Here is a 15,782-nt window from a genome sequence, read left to right on the forward strand (position 1 = left end):
CATGAAAAGCCCACAACCAGAAGTGCCGTATCTGTGCAGGTGCGCGTGATTTGGTGCTTATGCACATGCGCAAAGTGCGATTTAGCACTACTGCGCATGCGCGAGCGGCAAAACCCAGAAGTAAGCCTTTCCGGTACTTCAGGGTTGCCAAGGGATGCAACCTGAAAAAACGTAACATGAAGCAAATGTAACATGAGGTATTACTGTATAAGATTTTAGAGGAGGGAAAGATAGCCAAAAGCTGTGTTTACAAATACAGTGGTACCTCGGATTAAGTACTTAATTCGTTCTGGAGGTCCGTTCTTAACCTGAAACTGTTCTTAACCTGAAGTACCACTTTAGCTAATGGGGCCTCCTGCTGCCGGCACACTGCCAGAGCACGATTTCTGTTCTCATCCTGAATCAAAGTTCTTAACCTGAAGCCCTATTTCTGGGTTAGCGGAGTGTGTAACCTGAAGCATATGTAACCCGAGGTACCACTGTAGATCACTAATAAATGAACTTCAGAAGGCAAATATAACTACACCCTATTATGCTGGCTAGCTTCATTCCCTGCTGTGCTAGTAGCTCAGCCTGGGCTTGGATCCCATCCCCATCTCCAGATCTCTCTAAGCATCCTACAATTGGTAGCAGAACCAGCTGGTTCCCAGGATGCAGAGCTCCATGGCAACCCAACATGGTAGCCGAAGCATCTCCATGGTGACCATCCAGAGGTAAGTGAATTGGCCCACCTAGGCCTCTGTATCAGTAAACACAGGGAGGCCTAGGCAATCTACATTTGCAATAAGGAAACTCTAAAAGTTCCTGGGAGGCTAAAGTGAAAGGGAGGAGATCCCAGGAGATCCACCTGCATGTTTAAAGAGACAAACACACACACAAAAAACACTGCCCAACCTTACATCTGATCATCCTATTGAAACTTTGCCCTCATCCCATGTTTAATCTCCTGGATGGAGGCTTTTTTGGGGATGGGGGAGGGTTCTGGCAAGTTCCGGCTGGAAAAAAAAGCCTTGCTTATACATGAATTTACAAATCAATGAAATAAAAGTAAGCAGTGCCTTGAACTGAGCGCAGGAAAGGAGAGCGCATGCACAATTTTGAGAACGGGCAAAAAGTGTACATTCAGCAGCAATAATGAAACCAGTGGCCTAATCGCTGACATCACTAAGCAAACGAAAACCTTCCTCTGATCTTTTCTTGCAGCACAATCAACAGCCAGAACCCAAATAATCAGATGATTCATTGTTAGCTTTCGTTTGCCGCCTTCACTGATCTTACGGATCAGGGATCTCACAGCCTGCATTGTTGTCATCAAGTCAAAGTCTGGAGAACATCTGGCAACCAGTCCAGGAACCCTTGGGGTGAGCCCAAGAATGTGAGAATTCAGAAAGCAAAAGAGCATTTGCGGTTTTCACAGGAAAGCCTGAAAATATGTGAACCATATCTTATCTGAGGCTATAAGCAGAGGTGATGATGCATACACAACACAAAGACTCGCTCTTCCCCACATTTTCAGTTGCCTGTGACAAGGCGTTCTGAATTATGCACAAACTATTAAGTAGTGGGTGGACATAGCAGACGACACAGAGATTTCTCCAAGTAGTTCTTTATAAGTAAGCTGGAACCGAACTGAACAGCAAACAGCTCAGCCGGCCTGCTTTTATAGGCAGCCAGCTGTCAACATTGCAACAACAACAGCCCAGGTTTCCCGCCTAAACTAACTGATATGGACCTGAGTGAAAACTATGTACACAATCCCCCCTGGTGGCCAGGGTGAGAACTTCAATACACAACACAATGTTATATATTTGCTTATTATGCCGGATAGATTCTCTTTCAGCTAGTCGTAAGGAGGAGTAAGGAGCTATAGAGCACAAAAAGCTGAATAGGAAACATCTCTACACATCCAATCAATACTTTCTGTACTAAGAAATGCAAACTGACAGGATTCCACTCCAGTTGGTTTCTGCATGTGGAACCAGCGAGAGACGGACCATTTTATCCTTATTAAATATATCCACATTATTTATTTTTAGTGTTGCAGCACCCATACTTGGGAACTCCCTAGTTTTTTTTTAAACTTTTTGACATTTCATTAAATACAGTTGTACAAGAGCAACTCTTTATTCATTCTCCTCACTGTGAAGTCTGGCAGTTGGCTGGGTAATTTTGATAGGAAGCTGAGCTGCTCTTTCAACAAGGACTTTCCAATTCTTGGACGAAACGTTGTGAGAAATCTCTGCACCGTAGGACTTGTCACTCATCATCGGCACCCACTTTGATTCTGTGGACAAAGAATTTTCTGAATCCTGAAGGCAACGTGTGCTTTGTCTTCTTATTACTGCTATGCCCAATGTCGGGCCTCAATATCTGACCCTGGAAACTTCTGCAGACTCTGTTGTCCATACCTGCGAACTTGTGCCAGTTACGCTGAATCATAGTGATCAGACTGATGGCAGATGAACTTCTTGATCCTCTTTTTGATTATTTTAGACTTGGTGAGAGGTCTGAGGGCCAGCATAATGTCTGCTAGAGAATGTCAGGACCCACGCAGATAGAGAGCACAGAGAGGAAGTGGAACTCCCTGCCTATTGATTTCAGGCATTATGTTTTATATATGCTGTAAGCCACTCAGGAGTGGCTAGGGAAGCCCAGCCAGATGGACCGGGTATAGATAATAAATTATTATTATTATTATTATTATTATTATTATTATTATTATTATTATTATTACTCTTTCCACACCTGCTGAAAGCAATTTAGTCTAGGCAAACCTATCTGAGCATGTGGAAGCTGCCATGTGTTTATCATTAATGGTTTTTGAATGTTGTTGTTTTTAACTGTTCTTTTAACTGATCTTATTGGTTTGTTATTTTTGGGAACTGCTTTGAGGTTTTTGTGATAATCAAGCAGTATATAAATGTGGCATAAATAAACTCCTTCACCTCAAGCTGCATAACAACAGCAGCAACAGTTTTATTATTTGCACCCCGCTCATCTGACTGGGTTGTCCCAGCCTCTATGGGCGTCTTCCAGCATATATAAAAACATAACAAAATATTAAACATTAAAAACTTCCCTATACAGGGCTGCCTTCAGATGTCTTCTAAAAGTCGTATGGTAACTTGGCCCAGCCCTGTTTTCTTCACACTCTTCAGACATTCAGGGGCAAGGAAAATGTATCTCATTAGCGAGAATTACAAACCTCTGCCCCAAAGCTGCTGTGGCCTCTTTGGGAGTTTTTCACTTGTGAGGCTTAAAGTCATTCTTGCTTCAATTGCTCTGTAAGTCGAAGATAAAAAACTGCATTGGCTGGGATGCCCACTTGCATTACAAACACATTTCCTTCGCTTTGTAATCCTCATTGCAATCATCAAACATTAATATAAATGAAAATGTAAACCTTAAGTATAAAAGTGGCCGTGCAATGCAACCTAAGCACGTTTAATTAGACATGAGCCCCGTTGGGTAAATTTGCTTTGGATTAAGAGACTGAGACATAATAGTGTGGACTTTGGGAGCAATCTGCTTAGTCAACTGCATGATGTTGACAGTGAAACCGACAAATTTGCCATGCAAATACTCATAATCTAGTTTGTCTCATAAGGTGTTGCAGAGCTCATCTTGGCAGGCGTTTGGCCAGGGCAACCCCATTCTGAGCCATAATACACCATGCATGAATCAGCAAGGATCACCAGGGTTTTCCCCTTCCACGGCCTCACTAGTTTAAACTGGAGCCAACCTTACGCCCGGTGTTGCACACCAGCACACACAAAAAAGTGCTTTGGACATGACGATGACATGATCTCATCAGTCTCTTAGCAAAATCCTTCTACGACCCCTCGACATTTCTAATGACGGCTTACGGGGGCGGAACTTTAAGATTTGCTTCTAAATTGAAAATTTGACACTCGCCACTTTTGAGACACATCAAGCCAGTGTGGTCTAGTGGTTCAGAGTGGTGGACTCGTAATCTGGTGAACCGGGTTCACTTCCCTGCTCCTCCACATGCAGCTGCTGGGTGACCTTGGGCCAGTCACACTTCTCTGAAGTCTCTCAGCCCCACTCACCTCACAGAGTGTTTGTTGTGGGGGAGGAAGGGAAAAGGAGATTGTTAGCCGCTTTCAGACTCCTTAGGGTATGATAAAGCGGGATATCAAATCCAAACTCTTCCTCCTCCTCCTCCTCCTCCTCCTCCTCTTCCCCTGCCTCCCCCCAATATTTCACCTCTTCACTAATCTTATCAATTTAGTTTCTCTGGAAATTTCAGATCTACTTCCAGTACAGTTTTGGGCCAGGGCAGCTCTTAACTGTAAGCTCCTTGGGGAGAGAACCTACAGTACTACTTCTTCTTCTTCTTCTTCTTCTTCTTCTTCTTCTTCTTCTTCTTCTTCTTCTTCTTCTTCTGTTTTTACAGAGTTTTACAATTTTTATATTATACATATCAAATAACAAAAAAGAAATACAATTCTCCAACCCCAACCCCCCAACTTCCCTTTCTGTTTTTTTTTTTACATATTAACTTCCCCTGCTTACTATATTATACCTTCATTTTCAGTTATTTATATCAATATTGTTATTCTCTTCTCGTTTTAGCATCATCTATGTAATTTCTATATTTATTTTATTAATTGGAAGTGTTTATTCAAACCTTCTAGTGAGTTCATTTCTTTACATTGCTTCTATAGATACATCATAAATGGTTCCCAGTCTTTTTAAAAGACTCTATTGTCTTTGTCTTGGAGTCTTTCAGGTAGCTTCGCCATTTCAGCATATTCCACCAGCTTTTCTTGCCATTGGTCTTTGGTATTTCATCACTTTTCCATCTTTGGGCTAGCATTATCCTAGCCGCAGTTGTATCATACATAAAAAGTTTCTTCTTCTCTTTTGGCATATCTTGATATAAAGTGCCTAATAAAAAAACTTCTCTTACCTCTTTTTCTTATTGTTGTTGTTAGCCATTAAATACCCCAAAAAATTGAAGGCACTATATGCCCATATACAGTAGTACCTCGGGTTAAGTACTTAATTCGTTCCGGAGGTCCGTACTTAACCTGAAACTGTTCTTAACCTGAAGCACCACTTTACCTAATGGGGCCTCCTGCTGCTGCCGTGCCACTGTGGTGCGATTTCTGTTCTCATCCTGAAGCAAAGTTCTTAACCTGAAGCACTTTTTCTGGATTTGCGGAGTCTGTAACCTGAAGCGTATGTAACCTGAAGCGTATGTAATCCAAGGTACCACTGTAATAAGAATGCAAATCAAAGAGCTTCTCTACTAGTAAGTTTCCAGGGACTCCTGTTTGAGCATCTTAGTCTAACCCCTTATCACTAGCCGTGTCCTGTTGACAAACCTCTTCCCAGTGGCTATTATTGCCCTGGTTCACCTGGTTTTTCTCTGACTCAGCATCCTATGCCCTGTACAGGTCTAAGTGACTCCCCAATATGCTGACACACGTTTCCTGCCACCCCCTCCCCCAGTGGACTTTGTTAGGATGCCTGGAAAGTTGCTTCCACTGTGGGTGGAGATGGAGCTATTTGAGAAACTCCCACAGCTCTGGTTTATCTGGTCCTTGAGGGTTTATAAGCCAGGCAGAGCCCTCAAAGCACCAAAGCCGTGAGCTTCCTAGAGGAGTGACTGCTGCTTTCCTGAGGGAGCCAAAGACAACATCTCTCAGCCTTTAGGTATAGCCATTATCAGAGTGGGCTTGGGGGTACTGTAGTGTGTTTGACAGTAAAGGTATTTAAATTTCTATAATATAAATGATTCAGTGGAACAGCTCTGAGCAGTTATATTTGCAGTTTTTATGGCTTTTAGATCTTTTTAAAATAATAATAATAGCAAGGATAAAGACTCCTAAGAATATATTATGCTATTAATATAAGGAGGATAACAATAAATAAGTAAATAAATACATGGATACGTTTTATCTTAGCGATTAATGTTTCTAACAGTGATGAAGAGAGTGCATTTTTTCCCTACACACGTATTGGCTTGCAGTGACTTCTAGAGAAATATGTTAGCATGTACAGTTTAACTGCAGGGAGGTCATTTCTGAGCGCAAGATGGCTGTTTGGATAACTGGCTACTTGCAAAAATGTGGGATTAAAGGGCTTCCTTTTTATTTTTGGAAATAAATTTTTGTTTGCTTTTCAAGGATATATGCATATAACAAAATCAATTCCGAATCCAAATATCGAGATTACTCTGAATCTCCTGACTTCCTCCCATCCCTTCCATGATACTGTTTTCCACTGCATATCAATACTTCTCCAATTTTTAGTCTTTCTAAATTATCCATACATTCTGTTACATTACAAGTGTGTTTAAAATCCTGCCCATGTTTTAACCTGCTTACAATGATCTTGTATATAAATTATAAACTTTCCCCACTCTTTTTTAAAGTTATTGTCTTCTTGGTTCCTGAGCTTCCCAGTTAGTTTTCCCATTTCGCCATAGTCCATCAACTTGATTTAATCCCCCGGGGAAGGGGATTCAAGGTCTCCCTGATAGGTTTGAGTCTTTGCATACTGGAAATTAGGCAATGGTTTGAATTCAGTCTGTTTGGAAAGTACATGGTACTACAAATGCTTTTTTAAACTCTTGCATTTATGACTGCTTTGTGCTAGATTCTATCAGCACATTTTATAATCTCAGATGTTGCAAAAGATCTTCACCTTCTCCCCTTCTGGATTCTCTAGCTCTCTACCCTCCTGTGGTGGCTCAACATGTCTTCAAGTCACCCAGGGCCTGGCCCTTCCGGATCAAGAGGAGTCCCTCCTGTGCCGAAACCCCACAATCCATTGGTTCCTGTTCCAGAGAAACCTTGGCCTGTGGGACCACCCAAGCCTGAAGGTCCTCAACCACTGGGGCCTTTGGTGCCTGGGAAGCCGTGGCCAGAAGGCCCCCCTACATCTCCTGATCCTGGACGCCCAAGGTCCCCACAACCACCAACACCTTTAGGCCCTAACAAACCACAACCGTTTCCTGGACCATCCAGTCCTCCTAAGCCACCACTGCCTGATGATCCTTTTCTACCATCTCCTCTGATGCCTGTTGCTCCTTGGCCACCACTGCCAGAGTGGGATGATTCAGGGAAACCTCCTAAACAACCCTCTGATGAGGATTAATTTTTACACAGCCAGGTTCTCCAGGGTTCTCCTGCGGCTGATATAGAACCATACCTTCTATTTACCACACACATGTGCATTTCGGTGTCAGCAATGAGTATTCCAAGTCCAGACTGGCTCCTGTTGTAAATCTTTCCTGAATAGCTCTTGGAAGTTGAGTGACAACTGGAAAAAGAAGATAACTCACCCTGTCATTGAAGATACAATTCAGCTTTGGTGAATTGCAGAGCAAATTCCAGCTACCGTTTAATCGAACTATCCTGTAATGTTGCATTTTTACCTGAAGTGCAGTTATGTCTATTTGTTTATATGATACATGTATACGTTATCTGTCTCTCTCTACCTACCTACCCAGAAGTCTATCAAGAACTATTTTCTGTAGTATGCCACCCACTTGATTACAAGCGGGAAGACAATTCTGACTGCTTCTAGCATAATAAAGAAACTCCAAATAAAATATTTGCATTAGAAATATCTATTGTTTGCTCTAATGCAATCTTCTCTGCATGTTTGCACAGCCATAATAAAACATCTGCCCAGCCCTTGCAACCATCCAAACAGTCCATTCTTCCTGGCCTGAATATTTATGGATGCACTCATGAAAGGTAGTAATTATCAAAAGGGAAGTTTTTAAGGTCTGATGTTTTAATGTATTTTTAATCTTCTGTTGGAAGCCTCCCAGAGTGGCGGGGAAACCCAGCCAGATGGGTGGAGTATAAATAAACTATTACTACTACTACTACTAATACTACTACTACTACTACCATTTAACAGGGCAGGTTTAGTGGCTCAGAATCTGGGCTTGCAAACCCAGTGAGTAGAGGTGTACCAAATCCATTCCAGATTTATTAGCAAACGATGATATTCTATTATTCTATCATTTATAATCACGCAAATGTCCTGTAAACCAGCATGGGTCAACTGCTAGTAGCTGCTCCTTAGGGAAGAGGGTTTATAAGCCCTCTGTTGTTTAAGATAAGAGATCCATTTGCTTGTAGTTTTCCAGTCTAATTAGAAAACATGTTGCCTAGATGCGTAAGCATGATAAAATAACAGAAAGAACCAGTCACTGGCAGTTGGAAGAAACATGCAAGAGGAAGTACTTGCATATTTCGCTCTGAATGAAGGAAAAGGGTTCCCCCCACCTTGAGGGCATTGGATAATGACTCCTTTGGGCACAGAAGGAATCTAACCAGACAGTCAAGCGGGAAGTGAGCTTCTTGTACCTACTAGTGGAGTAACTGCCACTTCCAGCCAGAGTTGCTTATGCACACAATAATTTTCTATTCATGTTAGCTGTGTGGAGCAATTCACACACGCAAAGGAACGTGTGCTCAGGGTCGGCCCTACTGTTAGGCAGAATGAGGCAACTGCCTCAGGCGGCTGGTCTTGAGGGGCTGTGGTGGAAGCCACCAGATGTTCTTCCCGGCCATACCTTTATGTAGGAGAATAGAGCTCTGTGTGAGACATAGCACAGCTATAAGAGAAGAAGAAGAAGAGTTTGGATTTGATATCCCGCTTTATCACTATCCAAAGGAGTCTCAAAGCAGCTAACATTCTCCTTTCCCTTCCTCCCCCACAACAAACACTCTGTGAGGTGAGTGGGGCTGAGAGACTTCAGAGAAGTGTGACTGGCCCAAGGTCACCCAGCAGCTGCATGTCATGTGGAGGAGCGGAGACGCGAACCCGGTTCCCCAGATTACGAGTCCACCGCTCTGAACCACTACACCACACTGGCTCCCTTCTATATCTACCCTTCGGCCCCCACATGTGAGATGCTATCACAGAGATGGCAAACCTTTTAGAGACCGAGTGCTCAAACTGCAACCTAAAACCCACTTATCTCAAAGTGCCAACATGGCAATTTAACCTGAATACTGAGGTTTTAGTTTAGAAGGGGAGGTTGGCGCATCCATGTGGAGAAAGAGTGGAGCAATACAGTGGTACCTTGGTTTTTGAACAGCTTAGTTCTCGAACTACTTGGAACCCGAAAATGAGTGTTCTGGTTTTCAAACTTTTTTCAGAAGAGGAACAGCAACACCCCCCCCCTCCTTCTCCGGAGGCACTGAGTGAGGCCTGGGTGGCAAGCGAGCAGGCAAGGGATGTCACCCCCCCCCAGCCTGCTCCTGCTTACAGGCAAGTAGGAGTGGGATCTGGCTGCTCTGCTATGCAGCATTGCTGCTTGCACGGGAACAGGAGCTGGATCGGGGCTGCTGAGCTGGGGAGGTGCAGGCTCTGTCACACGTTCCATTGAGGGGTTCGCGGCTGCACTCTCCTCAAGGGATAAGTTTAAAGGAGCCCCCACCTCCGCATCAGATCCCCAGGAACCCCATGAAGGCAGTCAGGCCGAATAGATGCTGGGGTTGGGGAAGGTGGAGGCAGCACCTGAGAGCCTCTGCACCACCTGAAGGCAGCCAGGCACTCCTCAGCTGAGCTGCCCGCTCCCTCTCCTACTTGCGAGCAAGCAGGAGCAGGGTGGGGATCTCTCAGAAATGGAGGCTTCGTGCTTCCCAGCTGAGATCTCCGCCCTTCTCCTGCTTGCACACAAGTAGGAGCGGGATCGGGCAGCTCCGATGGGGAGCGCAAAGCCTCCGCTCCACTTCTGAATCCACTCCCATTGTCTCCAACCAGAAGGTGTGTAAAGCCTTAACCTTGCAGCAGCAGCAGGAGGAAGGCGGCTGCTCAGAACTCTCGGCGGCCCACCAATGTGGCAGTGCGCTTCTGAGCGCATGCAAAGCGCTGCACCCTCCCCACCCACAGTGGAGGCTCCCCAAGGGAAAATCACTCTGCAGGTTGTGGCTCTATTTTGTACACACACACACACACACACACACACACACCCCGACGCCTCATCCAAGGCACTTCTACTCAGACACAAGTTGAGCTGAGGACTCGACGCGCTGCCCTCGCCTTCTGTGCTGGGGCGATGGCACGCGTGCCATAGGTTTGCCACAACTGTGCTATCCTAATACTCATAATGAAGTAAAAGTCTAACGCCAGTCTGGTTGACTTCTGTATGAAGAAGGAAAATGGTGTTATCGCGTCTTTCACCTTAGGCCGTGAAATGACTTGGGCTGCCTCTGTGTGTGCCCCATTGAAAGGACTGGGGGGGGGGCGCGTATATTAAGGGCAGAGGAAATCTGAATGCCCATCAAACATCTTTGCCTGGTAGAGATGAGTGACACTGGAAATTTTGGGTTCTATCTGTTTTTCAGGGCCTGTGGGATAGCTCAGTTGGTAGAGCATGAGACTCTCTCAATATGATTCAGGGTTGTGGGTTTGAGCCCTGCATTGCACAATTAGTTTTCTGCACTGCAGTGGGTTGGACTAGATGCCCTTCGTAATCCCTTCCAGCTCCACAATTGATTCTCCACATTCCTACATCAGATTGTGTTTCCTTTTTAAAAAAGTTTTTTTGTGAAAATTCAAACATGCACATTTCTCCTGATAGGCACATTTTTGTATGCACTTTTGTCTAATATACTTTTGTTTTTGTTTTTGCAAAGAGATTTTCTGTAATAAAATGCAATTTTGGTATATTATTTTCACTAATACATGCAATTTTATGCATACTTTGCCCTAATATATGCATTTTTTGTATATGTTACTGGACTGAGGGACTGCAATACAAAATCCGAAGAAGCGTGAATTTCAAAGGGTGTGTGTGTTTCGGCATGTGCATTGTTTCTGAAAGAAGAGTTTGGATTTGATATCCCACGTTATCACTCCCCTAAGGAGTCTCAAAAGGCTAATAGAGTTCTGTCAGGAGAGTAAGAGTCTCAAAGCGGTTAACAACCTCCTTTTCCTTCCTCCCCCACAACAAACACTCTGTGAGGTGAGTGGGGCTGAGAGACTTCAGAGAAATGTGACTGGCCCAAGGTCACCCCGCAGCTGCATGTGGAAGAGCCGGAAAGCGAACCCGGTTCCCCAGATTATGAGTCCACCGCTCTTAACCACTACACCACACTGTGTGAATTAAGTAAGTTCCCCTTTAAATGGGAACTGAATTTCTCCCCCATCCCTAGTGCCCAGAGCAGGTGGCTCCCATTTCCAATTTTTTTTGGGTCAGAATTCTCTGCTGTAAAGAAAGCGCGCTGAGCCAATAGCAGCACCTGTTGTGAGCATTGCTCACCAAACATTAGAGGGCTAAGATACACCCTGAATGATTGGTCATGGGGTGTCAGCGGTCTTGGGGTTTAATCAAACCTTCGTACCCAGCAGGCATAACTCACCTTGCATGCTGGCACAGAATGTCAAGGCCAAGGCACCAGTGTGCTATTAAAACCCTGCCTATTTTATTAATTATATGACACTGCCAGACACAGAACCTGCAATACCTCAGCTAATCTTGTCAAATAAAAGTTCCCTTCCCTGGAGGATACAACTGAGGTGACAGCAGCAAATTACAGAACAAACAGCAGCTTGAGGCTTTGTGTGGGCCGGGAAGCGTGCTGTGCAGTCAGCAAGTCTGTGTACCAATGAAGAACTGGGAATGAGAAGTGGTGGTGCTTACTTTTAGACACATTATAGGTGCCGACTTTTGCATATATCAGCATTTGCAGAACAGGATAGCAGTGACTCATAATTGCTTAATGGGTTTTCTTTATGATATATAGATAATCCCTATTGCCACCTTCTGCAGTCAAAGAAGCGCAAGTTTCCCCATGCAATTGGATTCCACAATTGCACACCGAAGTCTCATGTTTGTGTTTGGTGATCCCCCAATGTTTTGCAGAATTTTGTGGCAAAGGAAATAGTACCCCAAGTGGTAACTGGAACATCTCACCCAGCAGGGGATCGTTAGCATGCAACTATGTAACTTCATTACATTTTTAGGCTGAGAAAACCAAGACAATACAAAAGATATTTGATAGAAATAGCTTGTGTGTCTTATTTTTTTCCACATTTGAAAACATTGGGGCTCCGCAACATTGCTCTAAAGTCTCTCTGTACTTGAGTTAAGGTCTGGTGCTTGATTTAGGAGTTGGGAAGACTCAAGAGAGTTGTGGTTCCAGTTTAAGGATGCTCAAATGATGATGGATGGATCTTCTGGGGATCACACTTGCCACAGGATCTGGTTGCAGCACCCCTGAGCAAGTGTAACAGCAGTTCCTTGTCTGTTCTCTTGAATAAGGAAGGTACAAGGAAGAGGAGCTGAAACCTGGGTTTTGGCTTAGAAATTATTTCTCTGCAATTAAAGAAAAAGAGGTATTCTTTGCAAGCATTTTTAAAAATCATCAAGCATAATATATATTCATGAAGTCACTCATCAAATGAAGTCACTCATTCAAAGTGAGTAATTAATTGTTTCTACTCCCAACTCATCAAGGATTCATGGCTCACATTTCCTACACTGCCAAGTTTCAACTCAGACTGTTGAACCATTTTTCTAATTGCCAGTAAGTACAGTGGTACCTCTGGTTGCGAACAGGATCCGTTCCGGAGGCCCATTTGCAACATGAAAAGAGCACAACCCGCAGTGGCATGTCTGCACACGTGCGGGTTGCGATTCGCCTCTTCTGTGCGTGCATGTGACATCATTTTGTGCGTCTGCGCATGTGCGAGTGGTGAAACCCAGAAGTAACCCTTTCCGGTACAGTACTTCCGGGTCGCCACGGGACGTATCCTGAAAGAATGTAACATGAAGCAGACGTAACATGAGGTATGACTGTAAGTACATTTCTTCTCCAAAACTCTGAAATAAGTCGGGAATCCTGATCCTTCCAGCCAAATTAGATGTGTTGTTAAATACATTATATTTAATGTGCCATGCTAAATACATTATATTTAATGAGCAAGTACAAATAGCAGCTTCTGGGAGGAGACCATAATTATAGCGTCAAACTGGGAGGGGTAGCCAGAGGCGGAGCAAGCTGTGCACCTGGGGGTGGGGCCATGGGGCCAGGGCGAGCGTCCCAGGGGGCAAGACACCCATGGGGGCGGAGCGAGTTGCCAGGGGTGGTGGTGGAGCAAGCCGCCCATGGTGGGCTGCTTCCTGCGTTGTGTTGGGGAGGGAGCTACGCCGCTTTGCCAGCAGACTTCCTCCCTTCCCTCTTCATTTTGACAGCTTGGGGGAGGCTTGGGGGGGCAACGGCGCACCACCCGCCTGCCCATTACTCCCAAGCCTCCCCAGTGCTGTCAAAACAAAGGAGAAAGGGGGGAAGGCTGCCAGCAAGGCGGCACAGCTCTGCCCCTTCCCCCGACGGGTCGGGGTAGGCTTGGGAGTTGCGGGTAGGCAGTGCACCGAATGTCACCCCCCTCAGTGATGACACCCGGTGCGCACCGCCACCTTCCTCTGCCCCTGGGGGTAGCTAATGGGAGGGGCAGCTAATGCCACAGAAGAAGAAGAAGAAGAAGAAGAAGAAGAAGAAGAAGATGATAATAATAATAATAATAATAATAATAATAATAATAATAATAATAATTTATTATTTATACCCCACCCATCTGGCTGGGTTTCCCCAGCCACCCTGGGCAGCTTCCAACAAAATATTAAAAACAATACAGCGTCAGATGTTAAAAACTTCCCTAAACAGGGTTGTCTTTTAAAAGTAAAATAGTTGTTTATTGCCTTGACATCTGTTGGGAGGGCATTCCACAGGGCAGGCACCACTACCGAGAAGGCCCTGTGCCTGGTTCCCTGTAACCTCACTTCTTGCAGCGAGGGAACCGCCAGAAGGCCCTCAGCGCTGGACCTCAGTGTCCGGGCAGAACAATGGGGGTGGAGACACTCCTTCAGGTATACTGGACCGAGGCCGTTTAGGGCTTTAAAGGTCAGCACCAACACTTTAAATTGTGCTCGGAAACGTACTGGGAGCCAATGAAGTTAGAATCAGGATTCAATATGACCTTAACAGATTGGAGAACAGGGTCCAAACTAACAAAATGAATTTCAATAGGGACAAATGTAAGGTTCTGCACTAAGGCAGGATGAACCAGATGCACAAATATAAGATGGGGGACACCTAGATTGCCTCTAGTACATGTGAAAAGGATCTAGGGGTCTTGGTAGACCAAAAGCTTAACATGTGCTTAAGTATAGTGTCCAGATCAAGGGAAATAATAAAAGGTAAAGGTAAAGGTACCCCTGCCCGTACGGGCCAATCTTGACAGACTCTGGGGTTGTGCGCCCATCTCACTCAAGAGGCCGGGGGCCAGCGCTGTCCGCAGACACTTCCGGGTCACGTGGCCAGCGTGAAATCGCTGCTCTGGCAAGCCAGAGCCGCACACGGAAACGCCGTTTACCTTTCCGCCAGTAAGCGGTCCCTATTTATCTACTTGCACCCGGGGGTGCTTTCGAACTGCTAGGTTGGCAGGCGCTGGGACCGAGCAGCGGGAGCGCACCCCGCCGCGGGGATTCGAACCGCCGACCTGATGATCGGCAAGTCCTAGGCACTGAGGTTTTACCCACAGCACTGCTCTATTCTGCCTTGGTCAGACCACACATGGAACACTGTGTTCTGGGCACCACCATATAATACTGACGAGCTGGAATGTGTGCAGAGGAAGGTGACCAAGATGATCAAAGATCTGGGAATCAAGAGGAGACTTAGAGGAGACTTTATAGCCACCTTCCGATATCTACAGGGCTGTCACATGGAAGAAGGAGCAAGCTTGTATTCTCCTGTTCTGGAGGGTAGGCCCCAACCAATGGATTCAAGTTACAAGAAAGGACAGTAAGAGCTGTTTAATGGTAAAAAGGGCTCTGTTGTGAGGTCCTGGCCTCTCCTTCCTCAGAGGTTTATAAGCAGAGGTTGGATGGCCATTTGCCATGGATGCTTTAGCTGAAATTCCTGCATTGCAGGGGATTAGATAACCCTCAGGGTCCTTTCGCACTCTACAATTCTGTGATTCTGTGACTGGGATCACAGCAGAGGGAGAGAGCATTTAACCCCTTTCTTCCTTGCTGTTGTCCCGGTGAAGATGTTATTTGCACTGCATTAGGTGAGATGTACAAAATTATGACTGGGATCTCCTTCTTTAAAAACAAGAACTCATTAGTGGCCTCATGTGGATGATCAAGGAAGTGGCGTGGGGGGGGGAGAGAGTGAGCGTGAGCATGTTTAACTCTTTCCTCTCATGCTCTTTCTCCAATCTAATTTCTACACCTCTCCAATGCTGTTAACTTCCTCCTGCAGATGATAGATGCTCTGTGCCTCTTTCTCCAAAGTTGAACAAATGGCAGATTCTGTGAAGGGTGGGAGAGGAAAGGAAGAGGGGACGGGATATAAAGGATGAATACCCTTTTCTTTAGTGCCGCTTCCTCAATCTTTGTGGCTGCTAATAAGTAGGTTTTTTAAAAAAACAAATTCTATAAACAACTCACATCTATTTTGCTCTGCGGGTGGTGCTGTGGGTTAAACCACAGAGCCTAGGACTTGCTGATCAGAAGGTCAGTACCGCTCAGATGGGAAGGTAAACGGCGTTTCCGTTCGCTGCTCTGGTTTGCCAGAAGCGGCTTCGTCATGCTGGCCACATGACCCGGAAGCTGTACGCCAGCTCCCTCGGCCAGTAAAGCGAGATGGGCGCTGCAACCCCACAGTCGGTCACTACTGGACCTAATAGTCAGGGGTCCCTTTACCTTTACCTTTATCTGCAAACAAAATGATATATGCTGCGACAATCTCGCCTTGTTGTCAGCGTACTCTATTTTA

At 45.2% G+C, this 15,782-nt stretch overlaps 1 long non-coding RNA gene and 1 pseudogene across 1 annotated transcript; one reads left to right on the forward strand and one right to left on the reverse strand.

Moving 5' to 3' along the window:
• Positions 1 to 2,123: 2,123 nt before the first annotated feature.
• Positions 2,124 to 2,521, reverse strand: LOC128408639 (60S ribosomal protein L32-like; annotated as a pseudogene).
• Positions 2,522 to 5,593: 3,072 nt separating this feature from the next.
• Positions 5,594 to 7,602, forward strand: LOC128408642 (uncharacterized). The gene is made up of 2 exons (XR_008329139.1): positions 5,594 to 5,682; positions 6,700 to 7,602. It is a non-coding gene; the product is annotated as an uncharacterized LOC128408642 (long non-coding RNA).
• Positions 7,603 to 15,782: the final 8,180 nt, after the last annotated feature.

This window comes from Podarcis raffonei, chromosome 2 (assembly GCF_027172205.1).
Source record: "Podarcis raffonei isolate rPodRaf1 chromosome 2, rPodRaf1.pri, whole genome shotgun sequence".
In the NCBI taxonomy this organism is placed as follows: Eukaryota; Metazoa; Chordata; class Lepidosauria; order Squamata; family Lacertidae; genus Podarcis; species Podarcis raffonei.